General features: G+C 36.3%; 2 long non-coding RNA genes across 2 annotated transcripts; both read left to right on the top strand.

Moving 5' to 3' along the window:
- The first annotated feature begins 6,875 nt into the window (after positions 1–6,875).
- Positions 6,876–11,469, top strand: LOC128783972 (uncharacterized). The gene is made up of 4 exons (XR_008429312.1): positions 6,876–7,238; positions 7,386–7,526; positions 9,815–10,886; positions 11,341–11,469. It is a non-coding gene; the product is annotated as an uncharacterized LOC128783972 (long non-coding RNA).
- Positions 11,470–15,835: 4,366 nt separating this feature from the next.
- Positions 15,836–20,563, top strand: LOC128783973 (uncharacterized). The gene is made up of 4 exons (XR_008429313.1): positions 15,836–15,956; positions 16,360–16,467; positions 20,234–20,275; positions 20,466–20,563. It is a non-coding gene; the product is annotated as an uncharacterized LOC128783973 (long non-coding RNA).
- Positions 20,564–21,318: the final 755 nt, after the last annotated feature.

Genomic DNA, 21,318 nt, shown 5'->3' on the forward strand with positions numbered 1-21,318 from the left:
ATGATAAATGCAAGCACTTGTAAATCTAAGTCTTGTATCATTTGTTCTTAGATATGTTGTGGCCTCTACCTTGAAACGGCACATTGCAGACTTAGCTGATGCTTCTGTCTTTCTGCATTTTCTGCATTAATATCAGGCTAGAGATTTCACACTCTTGTTAAGTTACTGTAGTTGTGCACTGCAAGGCTGCTCTGGATAAGAAATCAGCAATGTATTTGTCAGTCTCTTTCATGCTTACACTTTGCAGTTTCAGTAGCATAGTCTAAAGGCTTTCTGTGACTGACAGTGTTTTTTAAAAAGCACTCCCAAGTGATTTATGGGCACTTCTACTGGAATATTTCATCTGTCTTGGACTATATTGTTTAAATTTTTTTGCATGCAAACACTGCTACAAGAAATTCCTTTTCTATTTTGACTTTTTTTGGATTTGGGTCATGCTAGTAATCCTGGGCTTGACAACTCTCTTCTGTATGAGTATTGCCCTGTGTCCCATCTCACTAGCATCACAGGGAAAACAGTTTCTTTGCTCTCATCTGTGTCTTGATACATTTAATTGGTATGTTTTATTGAACTATTTGTGATATGACATCTTCTTTCAGCATTAGCTTCAAAGATTTGTACACATGGGTTGTTTCCCTCTCCCTATAAATGCATTTTGTAATTACTAGTAGTCTTTGAGTAATTAGTATCTCAGGTATAGACATTGCTCACTTTTGCTCATGCAAAAGAACTTAAATCTGGGGTCTGCTATACCCTCTATACCCTCTACAATACTGTGTCTTTCCAACATCAGCTGTGGTGTAGTTGGATTAATTTTCATTCCAGGGAACATCAGCAGAATGTGGTGAGGTTGTTACTTATGCTACTCAGGAATACTTGCCAATATCTGTCTTTTGAATTTTGGAATTTGGCACCAGGTCTTTTTCCTGTAATTTTTAATTTTTTGCTTTTGCCTAGGCAATATTTCATGGCTTGAGACATTTGGCAGTGAGCATATTTTGTGTTTTATTCAAATAGCTCGACTCTATTCAAATGTGGTTTTTGCCTGACATTTCAGTATCTACCACACTACATAGCCAACATGTATTCTCTGACTTTCACAAAGATGTCTTTATCTATCCCATCCTTATTAGCCCCTCTTCTTTGTATACTCTTTTTCTTCTAATGCACTTGATATTTTGAAAAAAAGGTGCTGTTCCAGCAACACTGCTTCAGCTATCTTCATGTGTAATGTAAAAGAAACCATTTCAGGTTTTCTAAAACATGCTAACCTTTGGCAAACAAGTATCACTGTGGGTTTGCCTGCTCTGTGTGTTTGGGGTTTCCATGTTTTTAAATTTTGATTACACTGAATCACTGCTTTCAGCCTGACTCTACTAAATTCTTAAATTAACTTCTTTTATCTGAAAATGTTATTCCTGTGTTAAATAAGGCACTTGAAATTCCAACCAATTTCTTTGGTTTTATGCTTGCAGTTGTTCTTGAAAATATCATATGATTTTAAAAGAGGTTAGCCTAACTGCAGGCTCTGTTGCTCATGTAATACTAAGGAAGTCTTCATTTAGTGAACTTGCTATCTGCCCTTAATTTGCCCATATTTTCTATTATCTTGTCTTTGCAGTTGATGATAGTCCACACTATGTAAATGATTTATTTTTGGTAGTTTCCACTGCATTGCTGTGATATATATGCAAAACCAACTCCCTTTTGTATCAATACTTATTTTTTTGACTTAGCAGACTGATTTCTTTTTAGTGTAATAGTTCTATATATCATCATATGCAAAGCTTTTCCACCACTGAGCTCTCAAGTCTTCCTTGCAGCCTTCACTCTGCACTTTGTTGTGCTTAGCCTTTTGGATGACATGCACCTGTCGCTTTCTGTAGATCTTCTTTGGGATGCCTGAGCATTTACATTTCAGCTGCTCTATCTTTCATCAATATTGCTGGTTTCTCACAGGTTATCTTCTTGTGTCGAACTGATCTCAGCTGGCATCCACCCAGTCATTCACTCACCCCCATCCTTAGTGGAATGGGGACAAGAGACAGAGGGCAAATGTGAGAAAAACTTGTGGGTCAAGGTAAAGATAGTTTAATAAGTGAAGAGAAAAACACCAAGGGAAACATGAGGTGATGTAAAGGCTATCACTCACTCACTCCCTCCAGGAATTTGATGCCCAGTTAGTCTCTCAGGAATGGCTGCACTGGAAGAACTCTCTCACACAGTTTTATTGCTGAACATGACTTTGTATGGTTTGTGATATGTTCTTGGTCAGTTTGGGTCAGCTTTGTGCTCTTCCAGCTTCTTGCCCACACCTTGGCTCACCTGCTGTGTAGGTCAGGGTGAGAAGCAGTGAAGATCTTGACATTGTGCGAGCACTTTTCAGCAACAGGTGAAACACTGCTGTTCTAGCAACATGGTTTCTGTCACAAATCAAAACCACAGGACTGTATGAGCTGCTGTGAAGAAAATGAACTGCATTCCAACCAGACCTAAAATTTCTGAATTACACACCAGCCATCCTGTGAAATTTAACAATATATATTTTATTTTATTGGTCTTCATTTTAAATTATTGAGAAAACTCATGTAGCATTTTTCTGTATACATAAACCTTTTCAGAGGATTTGTTTTATTATTTAGGATTTTCTCTGAGATGCATAAATTCCATTAAAGCTTGGACCATGCATTGCAACTTATGGAACATAATTTTGGTCTTTTCTGCAGTGAGGAGTATAATAGTGCTTCTCACACTCAGACCCTGATAAATCTGTCTTTTGCACTGTCATTTCAACTTTGGAGTAACAATTTCTCTGCGTCTTCTTCCCACCCTTGTTCTTTTATGAAAAAAATCTGAATTTGAAGGAGGATCATGGTGTGCTTCAGTTTTGTCTTCCAGCTTGAGCAGTCAAGGGAAAGGACAAAGGAGGCACAATCTTGGCCTCCAATCTTGAAACATTTTTCTTTTTCATCCTTTTAAAATTGATTACTTTTCAGTTTTTCCTGTATGGTCTAAAGATCGCTTACTTAGGGAACGTTCTCATGCTTGTCTCCTTATGGGCCTGAATTGTGAGCTTTTCTTTTCTTAGTTCCTTTTTTTTTCCTTTGGTCTTTTTTTCCTGCTTTTTGTTTCTGATTGTACATTTCTATTGGAATCAATTTCTTATACAAAGTGATCAAAGAGGGGAGAGAGAGACAAAAAGGGGGGTGGGAGTGAAGAGAGGAGCAGAGCAGAAAGCCAGCAGTGCCTCCAGATATTATTTCTTCCTTTATTCCAGCTATTGTTTACTACCAATAACCTCCTGGAGCAAGAATGCTGTAAGATCCTACTGATCACAGTATAGGGCCACCCTGTCAGGACGCTATTTATCTTGGCAATATGAAATATGAATCCAATAGCTGAATTTAGCTGTAACAATAATACAAATATCTGGATCAAGTGGAATCTGTATTTAGTGATGATGGTGATGATGATGATGATAACAGCAATACTACTACTAATAATAATAGTAATAATAACAATAAAAGTTTAAGATCTACTATTGGTTTCTAGTCTTGTAGTTCACAGTCCCTGCCTATGTATTAATCCTAATTTATCTTACTGTGTTACAGAAGTGCTGAAAGTTTTCATTAGTGCTTGTAAATAGGATTAATATGCTTGTCTGAAATGTGTACACAAGCTGTAATGAAGTAAACATGTTTCTTTTAATGTAGTTTTACACCTCAGACTTTTGTGTTAAGACAAAGTGTTCTCTGTACTAGACCATAGGATGAATGTATGAATATTTTTATTGGAAAAGTAAATGCATTGGATACTGAGACCTATCAAGCAGCTGTCTTGCATACAATGTGACTACATTATAAAAGTTTTAATATTCAAAATTTTTACCTGTGTATGGTGTGTGATATTAATTGTAGATTTTTTTTTGTGATGATAGAACACAACTGCTTTGAAGGAGGTATTTTGATGTATAATATTGATACAGTGTATATTAAAATTCCTGTAGTTTCTCCTCAATAACAGCAGATTAGAATTATTATGATCTTTTGTTCTCAACAATCTGAAGATTCTTTTTTTTCTGTTTAACAACATAGAGAATGGGGAAGCACAGGCAAAAGAATAACTGAAACCTGGGGAAAATATAAACCAAGAAATTCACATTTTAAGTTTCACAACTATTGCTTCAGAAAGTATGTATTGATTTCACAGTCCTGGGAAACAACAGCGACGCAGAGCTTTGGTAATGACATACCCACACATAATTCTTTTAGTGCAAACAACAGCAATTTCAGAAGTGCAAGGTAAAATTTATTCCCATTCCCAATGAAATCTTAGACATAGGAAAAAAATGCCTCACAGATTTTATATTTTTTTCCACTTTACTACTAATCATCTGCTATCTTGTATCTTTCAAAAGTATAAGAAATAAGTCAAGAGGGTGTTGCAGAGTGGACTGCAATTGTTCTGTTGAATTCTTAGTGGCTGAGGTCAGACAATACCCTGCATAGGGTTATGTGATGTGGATACAGAATAGGAATACTGTGAGCAAGAAATAAGAGTTGTGGGGGGGGAATGCTCTAAGGGTCTTGTGTGAGATACTGCAATGGCTTAAATGTTAGGTGTTGATGCAGACTGAACATGCCTGGGGCTAGAAAGCTCAATCCAAAACAAAAAAACCCCACATAATGTTGAGCTTTACAATGCCTAACTTTTACGCCTCAGACCCTGGATTCTCTAAGGCATCCACACTCTGTGCAATGTGCAGGAAGAGACAAACACCTGCAGAATGCATTCACAGTAAGTAGCATAGTGTACAGGTGCTGTCTAGAAGCAATCCATAAAGAAACATGGAAGAAAGGGATGTTGCTGAATGCCTCCCTGTTTCTAAAGTCCAGGCATGTAGATATTGTGTGTTTTCACAGCTAAATCTATAAAGCAAGCAAGAAAAAAAAATCTAAGTATGTATTTTTATCTTTGTTCTATATGCATAATACCTTTCAGAGAAATCAGCAATTGTGTTTTGTATGGAAAGGCTACCAGTTAAAGATATAGTCTGCCAAGAGCTGTACACTGCAAGAAATGTGGTTTGGGGTAATGTGTGTAGTTGTCTCGACGAAAAAGCACAAGGAAAACTATTGCATGGTGTGGCACATGATAGTGACTGGGAGAGCAAACAAGATTTCTCTAGGGTCAATTATAAAAGCAGGAAACATTTCCATATGTTGGCTTTGGAGATACCCCCTGAATGGAGCTCATGTAGTTGGTGTGTCATCCTGCAGAGCAGATTTGTGTCAAGGAATGAGCTCAGATAACCAAAACAGTGCTGGAAGTGACAGTTGTGACTGAGCCAGCAATCCCAGCTTCTCAGAAGAGCTAGAAAGGTTTAAAGTGTGCTCTGTTGATAGTTCTGTATCCCTTCTTGCTAGGAAATAGCCTCAGTGATGAGGCTATTCCAAGGTTTTGATATCACACACACCATTGCTTGTTGGAGACATGCCTGAAATGTCTTGATTTGCTATTGACTGCTTCATTAGACTGGTCTGTATTTCATACTGACTAGAGTATGTTGTTTAATGCTTCAGGGTAAAATACCACCTGAGCTTTTTTTTTTACTTTTGCTATTTGTTGGGATAACTGGTACCTTGAGAGTGTCACAAACACAGGTAAAGATTGTTTCTATTTAGACAGATATGTGCACTTCTGTCCTAAATATGTGACGACATATGTAACCTGTGTGAGGTACAGGCTTGCAGGCATGAAAGTACACAGACCAAATTCTCATTACAGTAATGTTAGCCTCCCCCCAGTCCATTAATACATAGTTTAAGGTTTGACACAACTGGAAATTAAACTTTACTGGGTAAATAAAGCCTGAAAACAGGCTTTCATTAAGGCCTCAATTGTACCCATTGTTTGGTGATAGAATAGGTAAGGTCTTTCTGTGTTAACCCTTCAGAATCATTATAAAAGCATTATCCACAATCTTTAATAGCAGCTGAAATAGCAGGAACAATAGCAATTATATGTTGAGGTTTATTTTTATACCCTTTCATTTTTTTATTATCATTGTGTTATTGATCTGCCTTTCTTTTTGTTTAAAACCCGACGGAACCTTGGGGAGCAGTGTCTGCAACACTGATGGGGAGCTGCAAATACTGTTTCTGTGTATGGGGGTCTTTTCTTTCCTGGTATTTTTGAAAGATAGGCTCTTGATCACACTAGCAGGGATCTATTGATTTATACCTTAGGCTCATCTCCTGAGGACAAGTCATTCTACATTCTGTAGGCTGTATAAAAAAAATGCTGTTGTATTCCCATGTGTTGATAAATTCTGTGAAAAAGGATACATATTATTAAAAGGACTTCAGTAATAATACTTGTAAAATCTTACCATGTAGGTGAGGCATGACTTTTGTGCCACATATAATCTCACCAATGATCCTGCAGTTCTCCATTGCATATTGCTGACAACACACTCAAACACTGTACCCATCTATCAATTTCTCCTCTTTGCTTTTAAAGCTCTGAAATTCAAGATGAAATGTTCCACAAAAAAGCAGCCTCCTTATTCTAGTATTGGGGGGGACTTCGAAAGAGTCTTTCGTTAGCTCTCTCATACTCATGCTGTTGACCAATGGCTTCTAAATTTTCCTTCCATGATGAAACAGTTAATATTCTGCTAATATTTTTTGTGAAATACTGGAATACCCGGAAACATTATCTGCTGAGTGTTAGTGCAGCCTTTACCCGCTATGACCTCAAGCAGCCGAGAGGCCCCGGCTAGCGCTGCTTTTGTGAGATCGTAGCCGCCATGTGAATGGGCACTCCAGGGTTCTGAGTGTCCCGGCGTGGGTAAGCAGCTTTGGCAACTTCACGCTGAGAGGAAGAGAAGGGACGAGAAAGGCACACTTTGCTTGCAGGCCTGAGAGCTTTTATTCCATGCGTGGTTGCAGCAATGGTCGGAGTGACCGCTCCCAGCGCGATGCAAGGCAAAATGGCGACAGGACAAAGAAAGCATTAGGTTAAGTAGGGGGTGGGCAGATAGGGGTGGAAACCCCCCTCGCGCAATAGGGACAGACAACAGAGGAGTGACATAGAACTTAACAACCTATGGGAACATAACAGAGGCGGGTACAGTGTTCTGGGACAAATAGGATTGCAAAGGTGGGGTGATTGATACAGAACCTTCAAGAAGAATCAGGGAGTGGCTACAAGACTGACATGTAAGAGCTCCTGTGGTAAGTAACTTGGAGCAAACCATTGTGAGGGAAAATAGGGGTACTGAGAACCAACCTAACATTTATTAAAATCCCTAACTGAACCAACCCAGCATAGAACATGTTAGTGCTGGGATGTTCAAGTACATACTTGTCGTCTTAAAACAGGATGGTCAGCAGAGAGTTTCTTCACTTGTGTCACCATAACAAGTTATGACTGTGTTACTTAATCTCGAATAATGTAACTTTCATTACGTGTTATGAGCACCTGAAAAGTGCAAAAGCATTTCCCTTTTATATAAAAAAAGGGTGAGTATAAAAACTTCACACTGCTTTTTTTCTTTTAGTTTTGTGGCTAAGTCATAACATTGCAAAAATTGCGTTCTGTTTCATTTTAAGTAGAATATTTTAGTTTTGGTCTGAGTAAAATGAAAGGTTCTGACAATTTATTTTCAGAAAAAGAAAAAAAAGATATTTATGTGCTGAAAATGAAGGTATTTCCCTTTTCTAGATATCTATGTTTTACAAGTTCAACTTTACATTTTTCATTGCAATTTAATTTCAAATGGAAAAATACACTCAAGTATCTTAGTTTTTCTAAATTCAACATATTCACTTGAGCAATACTTCTGTAGTTTAAATTTGCTTATAACTTCATTTTTCATCTTAATTTTTTTGCCTTACAGGGTTTGCTCAGTCATAATTTGTACTTGCAAGTTTCTCTAGAGATATGAAAGTGTTATTGGCAAAACCCAGTTATCCGGTTCATATAGATAGCATGATTTCTTATTTGACTTATTCTGATGAAATTGTTCTCTTGCTGAAAGCATCTAAGACAAGATGGCAGACAGCATTCCTTATTCCTTATTCCTTCTTAGAAAAATTGAGAAAGTTTAACCCATTCTATCATCCTGTCTGATGAACAACAATTAATTAGAAAACTATTTAGGTGCAAGAGATGTTATATGCAAGATTCATTTTAACTTTTACATCAGTTGTTGGCAGCTTGCCATTCTAATCACTTCTTTATTTGAATTTGCCCTTGTATCCTTATGCAAATTTTTTTTACTATAAGTTTCTTACATGAAAGACAGTATTGTTTTCATTTTTTATAATTAATTCTCATAAAAAATAAATTGTTAAGATGTAATGCTTCACTGATGTTATACTTCAACTTAACTATAAGATGATCAGAGGCTGATTTCATAAGCTTTTTGAATTTGAGCTATATTTTCAGATATTTTCCAACTACCACTGAAACAACTCTAGTCTAACCTTTTAAAAATAAAGACAGTCAAAAAACAGGAAGTAACACCTTTAGATCTAGATGCTGAAAATTGCTTACCCTCATGTGTATGGGTGCATCTAATTCCTCTGCAAGATTTTTTGTTGTCTGTAACGGAAATCTTTCCATCCATATTTAGATGTGGTTGTGTTAAGCATAGTATGTTTGGCAGGAGTGGGTACAATACACATAACCATGGAGTCATCTGTAATATTCATTTGCAAAGCTGGCTCACGGAAATGAGACTATAAGCATAGGAGCAACGAATTTCTTCAGTTAACATAAACAAATCTGTGCCTGACTTGTCAAAAACATAAGTTATTTTTCTAGTAGGGCTTTTGTTCTTGTTGCATGAGGTAAACACTAATATTTACCTTACAGATATTGTTTCCAAACATTGTCCTTTGTTTTGGTAGGCCTAAATGGTCTTACCATAACTTTTTCAGCATTTTTTTCCTATGTTACTCTAGAGTTCACCATGTGTGGTACCTTTCAAGAGCTTCACATGAAACTGAGAGTTCTTGCTTCAGATAAGACTAGTGACAGTGATAACCATTCCAATCTTAAGAGTTAGGACCACTTTTTGCAGCTCCCCCTCCTGAGCAATTATTCTGAGGATCACAATCTCCATACTTTCTAGGGTACTTGTTATAAATTCAGTTTGATGTACCAATACACTTTAATCAGTACTACCTCACTCCTGTCAACTGTTCTGGAGAGAGAGTACACAACCCTCAAATCTTTCTTAGACTTGTGTTTGATTTGCAGATCTGATCACCATAATAAAATAAATATATTTTTTACTTTTAGGGAAAGGGATCCACTTGTTACAGCTTAGTCACATTACTGGCAACTGCATTTTAGCAGCTAGTGAACAAGTTTTCTAAAAATGCATTCTTCACTTCCCTAAAGTGACTAAAAGGCAGTAGATGCTTGTGAGCACCTCCAGGGGGAGATCCTGTCTGCTGGAGTTTCACATGCCTAAGTTTTAACAATACATGTCAAAACAAACAATTTGTTTTCAAATGTGGTTGGTGTCTTGCAATTAAAGACGTGAGCCATGATATATCCAATTACTAAGGCTACACAGAGTCTCCTTCTATGCTTGACTGTACTGACACGCAGGTTTCATTAACGATTATGGCTCATTAGGCAATTGGGACTAGACTGCTCTTATTGGACTGGATGTGAATCTGGAGAACTTAATTTCCTTTTCACTGCCAAAGCACCTTTGGACTAGGGACTCTTTTTTTTTAAGGTCTTTGAAAGTGTTTATGAATGTTTGCAAATATCTTTTACTTTCTTTCTACAGAAGCATTCCTGTTCTCATTACAAATATTCTTTCATACTTTATCACTTCAAGGACTCCTTGTATTTCTTCCCTGTCATTTTGGGCTGGCATGATGATCACAGACTTAATCAGGTCAAAAACAAACTCATAACCTTTTATCACTTGCAATGTTTTCCACGTTCATTAGTCCCAGGAATCTGCATGCTTGATTGTTTAATTTGAAATCTGTTGCTGTTTTTCTCCAAAGCTTTCCAGAGATATAGGTGATATTCTTTTGCTTTTTTTTTTTTCCTCTATATCAAAACATGAGATTTCTAACTCTTAGAATATTCTGTGACATTAGAATCAAAATACAGTAAATTAACTAAGGTAGGCTTTTCCCTTAAAAATATCTACTGGAAATTTTTTTGAAATATATAATAAAAATAATTATTGGGTTCTCTGAATACTTCAGCATTGTTTTCTTTTTACTTTTCTAAAAGACTCATGTAATTCTTTTTAGCTATATTTCAGTAAAAAGTTGTGACCTCTTTTTCTATTTAATGAACACTGAGTGTACTCAGTGGCCATTCTAGTGACTGTATGATCTTAGAACAATGAGATGGATTCATTCTTAATCGACCTTTATTAAATTTGAGCTTTTCTTTGTTCCTTGAAAGAGAATGTCAAACTTCTAGAATTGTTTTGGTCTCTCCAACCTCTAATAAATGCAGTATTGCCATAATGATAGAGTTCCACACGGATAGTTTTAAAGTATACTTTTACATCTGCATCTTTTATTCATTAGCCAAAATCCACTTCATTTCATTTAAGATAATTATAATCAATAGCTATGACCTTTTATGGAACCAGATGTTGGAAACAGTAACTTCCCCCACCCCAAATTCAGCCACCTGTCACTATCCAAAGCGCTGAGAACATGTGTATGTGCCCATATGGATGAAGAATCTTTGCTAGTTACTGTTTTTTTTACTGTTTTTGAAGATATGTATCTCTGTGAGAGAGATGCATTCCAGAGAAGCAGATAGGCAATGCTGTAAGCAAGGATCAGATGTATTTTAAACAAATCCTGAAAGTGCAGCTTGAAGAAAATGTAAGATTAAAAGCTTTTGAGAAAAATTCTGATTGGAAATAGCAGTACAAACTATGTCCAAAAGCAATGTTTAATACATTTTAAATTTATTTCTTGCTAATTTCCTACTTTGCTATGAAAAGCAGGATTATGAACATTTTCACAAAAAAACCAAGATTATCAAAGAAAAATCTGACTCTATTACCAGTTTCTCTTTGAGATAGAAATCATAGTTACATCTTCTTGTTTAGGTAGAAGGCAGACTATATATGTGTACAAATATATGTGTACATATGTGCATATCTCTAGCCTTCTAATGCTGATTTTATAAATGTAAATATAAACATAAAATAAATAAACATCAGAAAACTTAGTCTGAATGGAGTGATCTGTATTCCCTAAGTCTCTGTGCTTTTAATTTACCGATTACACATTACTTATTCACTCTCTGTTTCTTACTCCATTACAAAATCAGTGTGTCAAAACATTGGTTATTGGTCTGTGCTGTTGCAGAAGAATGTTCCAGCTACAAAACACAGACAGGAGCACGTGAATTATGACAAGTTATTTTTCTTATACAATCTTTTTCCATAATAAACATAAGTATGCATAGCATTTAGTCTTCATTTGGAATTTTATTTATTGCTTATTATTAAGGAGTTGTGGCCTTTGAATTGGTTTTCATATTCATTTCTGTATAAGTTTGTATAGAAATTATTTTTTTTTAAAGGAGATTGAAATTGGATTGCTTTTTCAATAAATAGCTGAATACAAATTTACCTTCTGAAGCATTAATTGTCTATTTGTTTAAATATGTATTAGGACTTTTATGAAATATATATTACTTACTGGACTGCTAATTCATAACATAGCTCTTGAATAACATGCAATTCTAAAAAGTTTTTGTAATATCAATAGTCTTTTTCATTTAACACTGCTATTTGGAAATTTATGTATTGAAACAAAGTCCAGCGTACATTAATATAATGAAATACCTACTTAATAGCAAAATTAGGCAGTTTTTTATTGATGAAGAAAGACAAAAATTTGCCATCTAGGTTTCTCTGTTGGTATCTGAATATTGCAAAACTAACATTTATACCCTTTCTGCTTTTCCCATGGGGTTGCTTTACTGCATTAAAACCTCATAGTAAAAATCCACCTGCTGAGTAGGCTCTCTTTATCTTTCTTAGTTCTGGAGATCTCAGTCTGTTCAGCTGGGATGTTTCCCTTAGGAAGACAGAAACAGTAAAATGGTTCTCCCCTCATGTTTGTTATCTTCCAGCAGATAGTTCTAGTAAAGTTGCAGAGATATATATTTAATGTTTGCTAATAGAGGACTTGAAATTTATTGTGGTATCTTTGAACAGTCACTCTCTGACTTGTATCCACCCACCACATCTTTCCTTTTGTATGCTGAGGTTGTGATGTTTCCTTCTTACTTTCTTTGCAGATCTTTGTTTGGGATGCTGACAGTTAACTTGGGGCTTTGAAAAATGAAAACCTGGCCCTGTGCTAATAAGGATTTTCATTGCTTTGCTCTAAAAATATAAACATTTTACTGTTAAGTTGAAGGTTTGCACCTCCGCTTTCAGCCTAGAGATTCTTAAAGATGTATTGCTGAAGCCCAGTTAGAAAAGTGAAGCCCATTGTATAAAAGAAGAACGTGCAACGACGAGACCTTCAAGTTGGAATGTGGCTTTGGCACAGCCGTCACTAAAATTCATGTGGGTGCTGCCAGCACCCTTCTCTTCACTTTTCTGCTCACTGATGAAAGATAGGGCCATCATCCCATGGTGCTATATGTGGTGTGCAAGAACATGGCAGGAGCTTTCTTTTTAGCTGGCTTTGCATGTTTGTATAAATGAATGTGAGTTGTGATTCTGCATAGCCCTAGCACTGTGATGTCTTACCTCCAGTGAAAATTGGATGAATTAAATTTAAATGGATGCAATTCCTGCAAAGAGATATTAATATATGATATTGTTACCATAAAAATACTTTTTATTGATTTTCCACTGGGAATTTTTCCTTTTTTTTTTTCATGAATGAGATGCTTCTCTATAATTTTATTTTGCATGAGAGCAGTTCTGTAGAAAACTGAAACTTATGGGATTGCAGTCTTCGTAGATCTTTGCATTCAGGCTTCAACAATGATATTCAGCATTTTCAGAGATAAGTAGCACTGATTGGTTTTCACATGGATACCATTGCTTCTGATGGGAGAATATAATCAACAGTTGTAAGTGGTTGATTTGCAAAAGCTGTCATTAGTAACAGCATCTTATTTTTCTGTCCAAAATTTGCTAACAAACATCCTGCTTATAGAATTTAAGGTATGAATAGTGCTGGCTTGTGAGGGAAGGAGCTGGATTTTTCTGCACACACGTATACACTTCCCTACTTGTCTCTGCCAATACACCACAATCTTGATTAGTGATACAGCCTAATATTCCAATCCATCACATCTCCTGAGTCCAGATTTCCACCCATGCAGAACTGTGCCATATTTGGAGGTTCAGGGGGTGTGATAAACAACTCATTTGAGACTAAAAGCAGTTTTTGAATTTGGATCTCCTGAGGTAAAAGGCTAGTTCACTTATAATTTATGTTATCTAGCTCATTCATGACAGAGATTTTCTGCACTAGAAACACCTTGACAGGTGTTAGTACAAGACACTATAGTTACAATTAATGCAACAGCTTTATTAAATTTGACATTGATGTGTGTATTAATAATCCTCAGACTGGCATAAGAAAATCACTCAGTTATAATTTGAAGGTTTGCTTATACATGTGCATATTTGTGCTTGGTGTATCACACCTAAAGCCCTTTTTCCTTGTCTAGTGCCTTCTGTCACATCAGTATTATAAAGCAGATGTTTATTATAAATTATAACTCTTTAATATATGAGTATGTAAGGATGCAAAGTGAGTTTACGACTTTTCAAGATGGTGCCTAACAAATTAAACTACATATTAACATCAATCCTACAGATTCATTTACAAATAAGATTACCTGAAGTGCAATATAGCATAACTGAATACTAAAACTCTTAGAGAAAGAAAGTATTTACCAAGTGTTGAAGCACCAAAATGTATCAAGTCTAAAAGAGACAAAAGACTGCAAGAAAAAAAAGTAGTCTCTTTTACTAACAGAGTGAAAGATTTCTGCATTGTTTATTTTCTTAATATTCTTTTCCACTCTCTGTTGTTTGAATTCCTTCCTATTCTGAAAAAAAAAAAAAAATCTTTTCAAGTAATTGTAATTCATCTGTAAATGTGTTAATTGTAGTTTAACCCTTGCTGAGTTGATGGCTTTGAGTACAGCTATACCAGGAGTGCATAAAATTTTAACCCCTTTTCTTTTGTCCGGAATTAGTACTTGTGAGTCCCTTAACATGCATGAAAACAAACAGAATTGTTTAGAACGAGTCAGAAGGAAATGGAGCCAAACTAGGAAAAAGAATGCTTACAGAAATTTCAAAAATAAAGGAATCTCTGAAGATGCATTTACAAATGGTTTCAGTTTTCCCTTTAGAATAAAACAACATTCCTCAAGTTCATATATTTTGAAATTTATTTTTTATGAGGACATTAACAGATATACCACACAGAACAAACTTGCAGTGGTGGTGAGTTGAGTGACCTTTCAGTCTAAAATTAAGGGAAAAAGATAACATGCTTCTTCTGACCCACTTTGTGGAGATGAATCGAGGTATTTGAGTTCTTTTTGAGATGCTGTTTGATTTTTTATCTTTTTTATTTTTTTTTAACTTTAATTTTTTTTTTTTAACTTAGCTTTTGAATTTTAGTTACTAGGAACTCTAGCATTATTTGTTCTCTTTGTCTTTTCCCCTCTTTTTCTCTCTTAGTCTTGTTTTCTCTTTTGTCTGGGTTTTATATGACAAATTAGAGATGTCTACTGAGGGTGTGGAACGTAGATGTCCATGTCTGAACTCCTATGGCTCACCCTAAAGAAAGTAAGACAGTACTGAAGTACATTTTATCTCATCCTAATACAAACATTTTAAATGGGTCAGAAGAAACACCTTAAAAATGCCTGTTCCTCCCTATTGACTGCAAAAGGTGACAAGGGGGAACAACAGAAAGGGACATGTGCAATAGCAGGAGTCTAATATAGGCATCTAAAAGAAAGTGATAACATTTTGTTATCTACTCTCTTATATAGTATTAATTTCCATGAGTGCTGCTGATGCAAGATCAATCTCTGCCACAGGGGAAGGCTGCTCCTTGCAAGTCACACTCTACTTTCCAGTGCTTGGATTTTTTAGAGGAGTTGCTGCATCTCCCTTTTATTGGGGTGCAGGAAAGAATATCAGTATTGCCCAGTGATGAAGGAAGACAACAAATACAGCTCATTACATATTTCTCATCCAGTTTCTGATAGAACAAATGATAACTACTAAACAACTATGCTAACAGGCTAAACAAAATGCTAACAACTAAACAAATGTTGATGAGAATGGTTTCTTTTTTGGCTTTGGCTCTTCACTTAGAAAGAAATAATTTTTACATTCTAACCACACTGTACTAAAACTCAAGTAAGTTTGGAGCAATAAGGGAGAGTAAAGCTGAGCTAGGATTTATTTTAATTTTTAAATCAGTTTTCCTTGCACTACTTTTATATTTTTCTTATCAAAAGGGTTACAAGTAAACACTTAAAAAAATTTCTTACCTTTTAAAGACAATGGTTAATATGGTTAGAGGGTTGGAGGTCTAAGTAATGTTATTGCTGACAGTACCTTTCCATGTCTTCATATGCCAGATTTCTTTTCCATTCCTAGCAAAAGTGATCTTCTGATTTATTATTTAAGGCTCTATTTCTAACCAGTCCTCTTCTTGTAGTTTAGCTTATGGCTGTGCTTTTTGGATCAGGATTCCCAGTGCACAGCACTTGTTCATGAAATGTTCGAAGTTGGTTATGCCTTCTGTTTTCATTCAGGAATGCAAACATCATTGTATTACTTGGGATAAAGGTGGGGACCTGTGAAAATACCCCAGTGGAACCAGACAACTGAAACAATAGCAGTCGCCAACAGGACATTTGAAATACATACCAGTGTGGAGGTATTTTCTCAGGTTTTGTGATTTTAAGGGTATGGGACCTTGTGACAGAGAAGCAAAAGCTCAAAGAAAGGAGGAAAGAAACAGGCTAGCAAGGAAGGAAAATGACATGTTTTCAGTAGCTGGATAACAAAACAAAGTCTGAATGGGTTGTTTATGAAGGTGAATGTTATCTAACACTGGGAGGAGAGGGCTAAAACTGGAAAATTTGTCAAAGGGGAGGGAATAGTTTTACTCAAAGTGACCTTGCAACTGCGGATGCTAAAAATGTCACTGTGGGAAAACCTTATTTTTTATGCCTTATTTTGTCCAACCTCTCCCTAGTATGAGAAGTAGAATTCCTGCAGACAGAGAACACACTCTTACAGACATGAGAGTGAAGCCATGACTAAAGCTTTTGTTATAGTGAAGTGCAGAGTGCCCCTCTTCCACCTCAGCTGCCCTCCAGGATGAGCTGAGCCTAACTGAGCCTGTGTGTCCCTGTGTGTCTCTGCTGCCTGGAGTTGTCAGAGAGGTAATGAAATAAATCTGCTCTTTGTATTTCAGCTGGGGTTTGGTGGTTGCCTTTGGTTACCTGTGTTTGTCGATTCACACACCTACCAAGAGCTGGAGGCACTTAGCAAGGGATATGCCTTGTCTGATTCTAGTTGAGCTCAAGGAAACCAGTATGCCCAATTTGTTGTAAATAGAGTACCTTCAATCAAATATATCTGAAACATCAATATGTTCCTCTAGTTGATTTTCTCTTCCCCAAAGCAGTGTAAAATTACATTAATTGATCAAATCAAATAATCTAATGGTACGCAGGGGAGTAGAATGGTTGGTGTTGGTCTAATGCACAGATGAAAACAGTAGTTTACAGCCAATACTGACTTTTTGCCTCTTTCTTCTGTCATTTTTGCACTTGAGAGGCCTGTGGGCTCTATTGTCATTCCACTGTCTAACCACTCACTAGTTGCACGGGTAGCAATATATTTTTGTAGGTCAAAGTGATCCTCCACATCTCCACATGTGTTTTACTGCAGTAAACCTGAGGGATTGCTTTTTTTTTTTTTTTCCTTTTTCTTTTTCTTTTTTTCCCTAGCTGCTCATGTCTTTCTTAGATTATCCCTGTGCTTCTTATCAGCACAAAACTTGGGCATTCTTCCTCATGGTATACCCTGATGAGGGCAATAGATGCAAAGACTTCGAATGTCAAACTCTTCATTATTGAATCTTGAAAAGCCTCATTAGTAAGAAACAAAACAGAAACACCTACATCCGTTTCACTTATCTGTGTCATCAGTGACAGTTCAGAAAGACAAACATGTTTCCCCTCTATTACTGGCACCATTCAAATCATAAAGCTTGAAGGAAAACAAATGCAAATAAATACATGAAACTTACTGAAATATTTAATTATGGCTTTAGCCTAACATGCCAGCTGAATTTGAGCCAGCAGTGTGCCCAGGAGGCCAAGAATGCCAGTGACATCCCAGATTGTATCAGAAACAGTGTGGCCAGTATGACCAGGGCAGTGATTGTCCCCCTGTACTCAGCAGTGGCGGGTCCACACCTTGAGACCCCTGTTCTGTTTTTGGCTCCTTACTACAAAAAAGGCACCCAGGAGCTGGAGTGAGTCCAGAGAAGGGCAATGGATCTGGGGAAGGGTCTGGAACACAAGTCCTATAAGGAGCAGCTGAGGGAGCTGAGGGTGTTTAGCCTAGAGAAAAGGGGAGGCCTTATGGCTCTCTACCAGTATCTGAAAAGAGATTGTAGCAAGGTGGGAGTAGGTCTCTTCTCCCAGGTAAAAAGTGACAGGACAAGAGGAAATGGCCTCAAGTTGCTCCAGAGGAGGTTTAGATTGGATATTAAGAAAAGCATTTCTTCACTGAAAGGGATGTCAAGCACTGGAACAGACTTCCCAGGAAGCTGGTTACATCAAGAATCCCTGGAGATATTTAGAAGATATGTAGATGTGCCACTTAGGGACATGATTTAGTGGTGGACTTGGTAGTATTAGGTTTATGGTTGAAACGGAAGATCTTAAAGGTCTTTTCCAACATAAAAATTTCTATGATTCTGTGATTCTATGTATTGCAATATTATTCAGAACTAAGTAATGCCAGGAAATACTTGGCAGCATCCTATTTTTTTTTTAATGACGTCCAGTGCTCCTTGAAATCTGAAGCAGAATATCTGTGTTATTTCCATAGGAACTAAGATAAATGACCTTTCAAGAGCATTTCAAAAGGCATTTCAGAAGAAAGGATTTAATTACTCCTTTTTGATCTAAAACCAGAAAATAATTTGTCTAAAACTGAGTCACTGAGGAGTACACATATGAAACCCTCACAGATCATCTTCTGTGTAATGCATGTACAAAAACTGCTTCTACATTATTAAAACCTTTAATTACTGTGGTTGTGGGTTGTTGTTTTTTTTTTTTTTTTTTTTTTTTTTTCAGAAAAGCACTATCTACAACCTATTGGGCAAACTGTTGTCTGCAACATGTAAAAAATACAACTGATAAATGCATCAGCTGCACAAATATATGTACTATGAGATGAAAGAAAGTACTGTGAGTACAGAACTGCTACCACACTCCCCACAGTCTCATTCTCACTTGTTTCTCTGGTATACATGTGTGGTTAGCTGGCAAGTCACTTGATTACAATGTGGGAAGCATCTAAGTTCAAAGTTAGTATTGCATCTCTATTTTCCCTTTGGAGATTTTTCTTCCTTACCAGTCTTTTTCTTGTTTCTACTTTTTATTTTTTGAAATGAAACTTTATAGCTCTTTATTTCAAACAAACTTTTTTATTTCACATTTTGCTGTACATTTTCCCCGCAGAGGATTAGAAGATGACTGAAATAACTTGAAAAAAAAGCCAAATATTAAGCTGAATTTTTGTTGTTGGTTTCTCAACTGAATTTAAAAAAAACACAAAACATCCACAGTTCACACAATTCTACTTGAAAGGCTTTTGTAGTGATTGTAGAGATGCATATGAATAAGCATATAGCACATAATTCATGCAGTAAACATTTAACTTCCCAGATGAAATGCCAATAGCATTTGGGTTAATGTAGCTCATTGTGCTTGTGTGCTGTCAAGGTCTTCTGAGATCTTGTGTCATGCTTTTCATTTTCTTCACCTGGGCTCATGACTTACTTTCCAGTTATTCTGTCATTTACATTATGTTTTTTTTTTTTTCTGCATAGCTGCTAGTAAATGAAACCACTTGTGCCCATGAGGAGACACATTTATTCTTTTATTGAAATGTGTCCCATTTTATGTTTCAACACTAAAAATATGACATGGTTTCTGTTTATTTTTATGTAAATGTTTTAGGTGCAAGTGTTTTATTATTTATTTTTTGCTTCTTGGGCTCTACATGCTAATAGCAAATCAGTTCTTTCACATAGCTTTCTTTTATTCAGATGTGTATTCGGGGTTTCTTTTGCAATGGAAGAGTTAGAGGATGTTTTTTTTTTTTTTTTTACACTGTGTAGTTTATGTACAAATTCTTCAAAGTGAATGTTTCTACTACAGTAGTAAAGCCTGGATTGTGAGATGTGTTTGGAAAAGTAATTCTTGCACCTGCATTTGCTATACGTAACCCCAGTCTGATGTATCAGCTGAGCTGATGGGGAGCAGGCTGGGGAATGTGATATAGGCTGAATAAGGTATGGGACAAAATAGCTTGGAAAATGCAGTATTTTGTTATTTTGAGTCTCACTGTACTGAGAGCCAAGGAAATGTGTGCTCTGTCCATCTGTAAAGCAAATCAAGTAAGATGAAACTGCATTAGTTTTATACAGGAATATTATAATAACAATAGCATCAACAGCAACAGCAACAAGAGCAATAATAATAATAATAATAATAATAATAATAATAATAATAAAGGATGTAATTAAATTCTTTGCAAAGCCTATGCTGAGTAAAAAAAAAAATCAGATTCAAACTGACTACATTTATTTACAATATTTTCTTTCACATTCTCCTCTACTTTTAATATCACAAAACCTCAATTCTTTTAGTGGGATATTGCTACTGCTGATTTATTTTGAGCTTTTCAAAGGATTTATTATTGATAATTAATTTTAGATAGGAAATGTAGCTCCTTTCTAGACATCAAAACTACCCTTATGAAATTAAGCAAAAAATAAGAATAAACTTTTGACTAAATATATAACAAAAGAAGTCTGTTCCTCTTATATTCACATCTTATATTTTTACTTTTAATGTTGTCTGGTTGTCTGCCTTTCTAACTTGGTTTTAATCTGTTTTTCAGGGTTGATCTCAGCAACATCACTGTTAGAACTTGTGCAGACAGGTATGACAGAACCCTGATAACTGGTCTCTTTTCATACTTGATGACTGGTACTGAGTCTTGATGCATCTTCTACTAAGACTCTACTAAGCAGAGTCAATTGACTTTAGCTCAGCTTAGTTAGGCTGAGTTGCTAGTGGCCTGTCATATCAGCCACTGATTTATTATTACTCTGTACTTTTTCTTTTCTCAGATGCAGCTTGGGTTGGATCATCCAAATGCATCCTAGACTGGGTGTGTTGGCTGAAATCCATTGCAGCACTCACAGAAGCCCTCTAGATGGGAAAGCACTTACAGGTATATCAGGGGGTTGGTGCCTTTGCACTGTGGAAGTTTTCAATGTTTAATTTGTATAGTTGCTTAGTTGGCTCATAGTGAGTCTGAGAATCCTTAACTATTTATCCTAACAGCATCTCTGAGAGTAGGGAATTGCTTTTCTCACTGTTTTACAGCTAGAGCTGAGCTAGAGCTGACATGTGCTCCTAACCAGCTTTCCCAAGGTCACATCAGAAATCTGCAGTGCAGAAGGAAGCTGTCTAGAGCCCTAACCTCCACCAGTGTGATCCTCCCTCCACCAGTGTGATCCTCCCTCTACCAGATACAAAGCAAGAACAAACTAAAACCTAAGCCTCAGAGGGAGTTTTTCAGGCTGCTTTGGCAGCATGTTGTATTTCTAACTATTTCTATTAGTTAAAGTTTTTCCTTTCCACTTAACCTAGATGTTTTCTGCTGCAGCATAAGCCCCTTAGTTCTGTCCTCATTGACTAAGGAGAATAATTTGTCCCTATCCTCTTTATAGTAACTCAGTGTATTTGTAGACATGTCATGCCTCCCTTCAGTGTTCTTTTGTTTAGTCTGAACATGCCTAGCTCACTTAACCTTTTCCCACAGATTGTATTTTATCTTTTTTTGTTGCTCTCCTCTGAACTCTTTCCAATTTGTCTGCCTTTTTGAAAATTTTGTGCCCAAAACTAAACACAGTAACCCAACAGAGGCTTAATCAGTGTCAAGAAAACTGCAATCCCCAGCAATCCCCAGGAACAATA

The sequence above is a fragment of the Vidua chalybeata genome, chromosome 2 (assembly GCF_026979565.1).
Source record: "Vidua chalybeata isolate OUT-0048 chromosome 2, bVidCha1 merged haplotype, whole genome shotgun sequence".
In the NCBI taxonomy this organism is placed as follows: domain Eukaryota; kingdom Metazoa; phylum Chordata; class Aves; order Passeriformes; family Viduidae; genus Vidua; species Vidua chalybeata.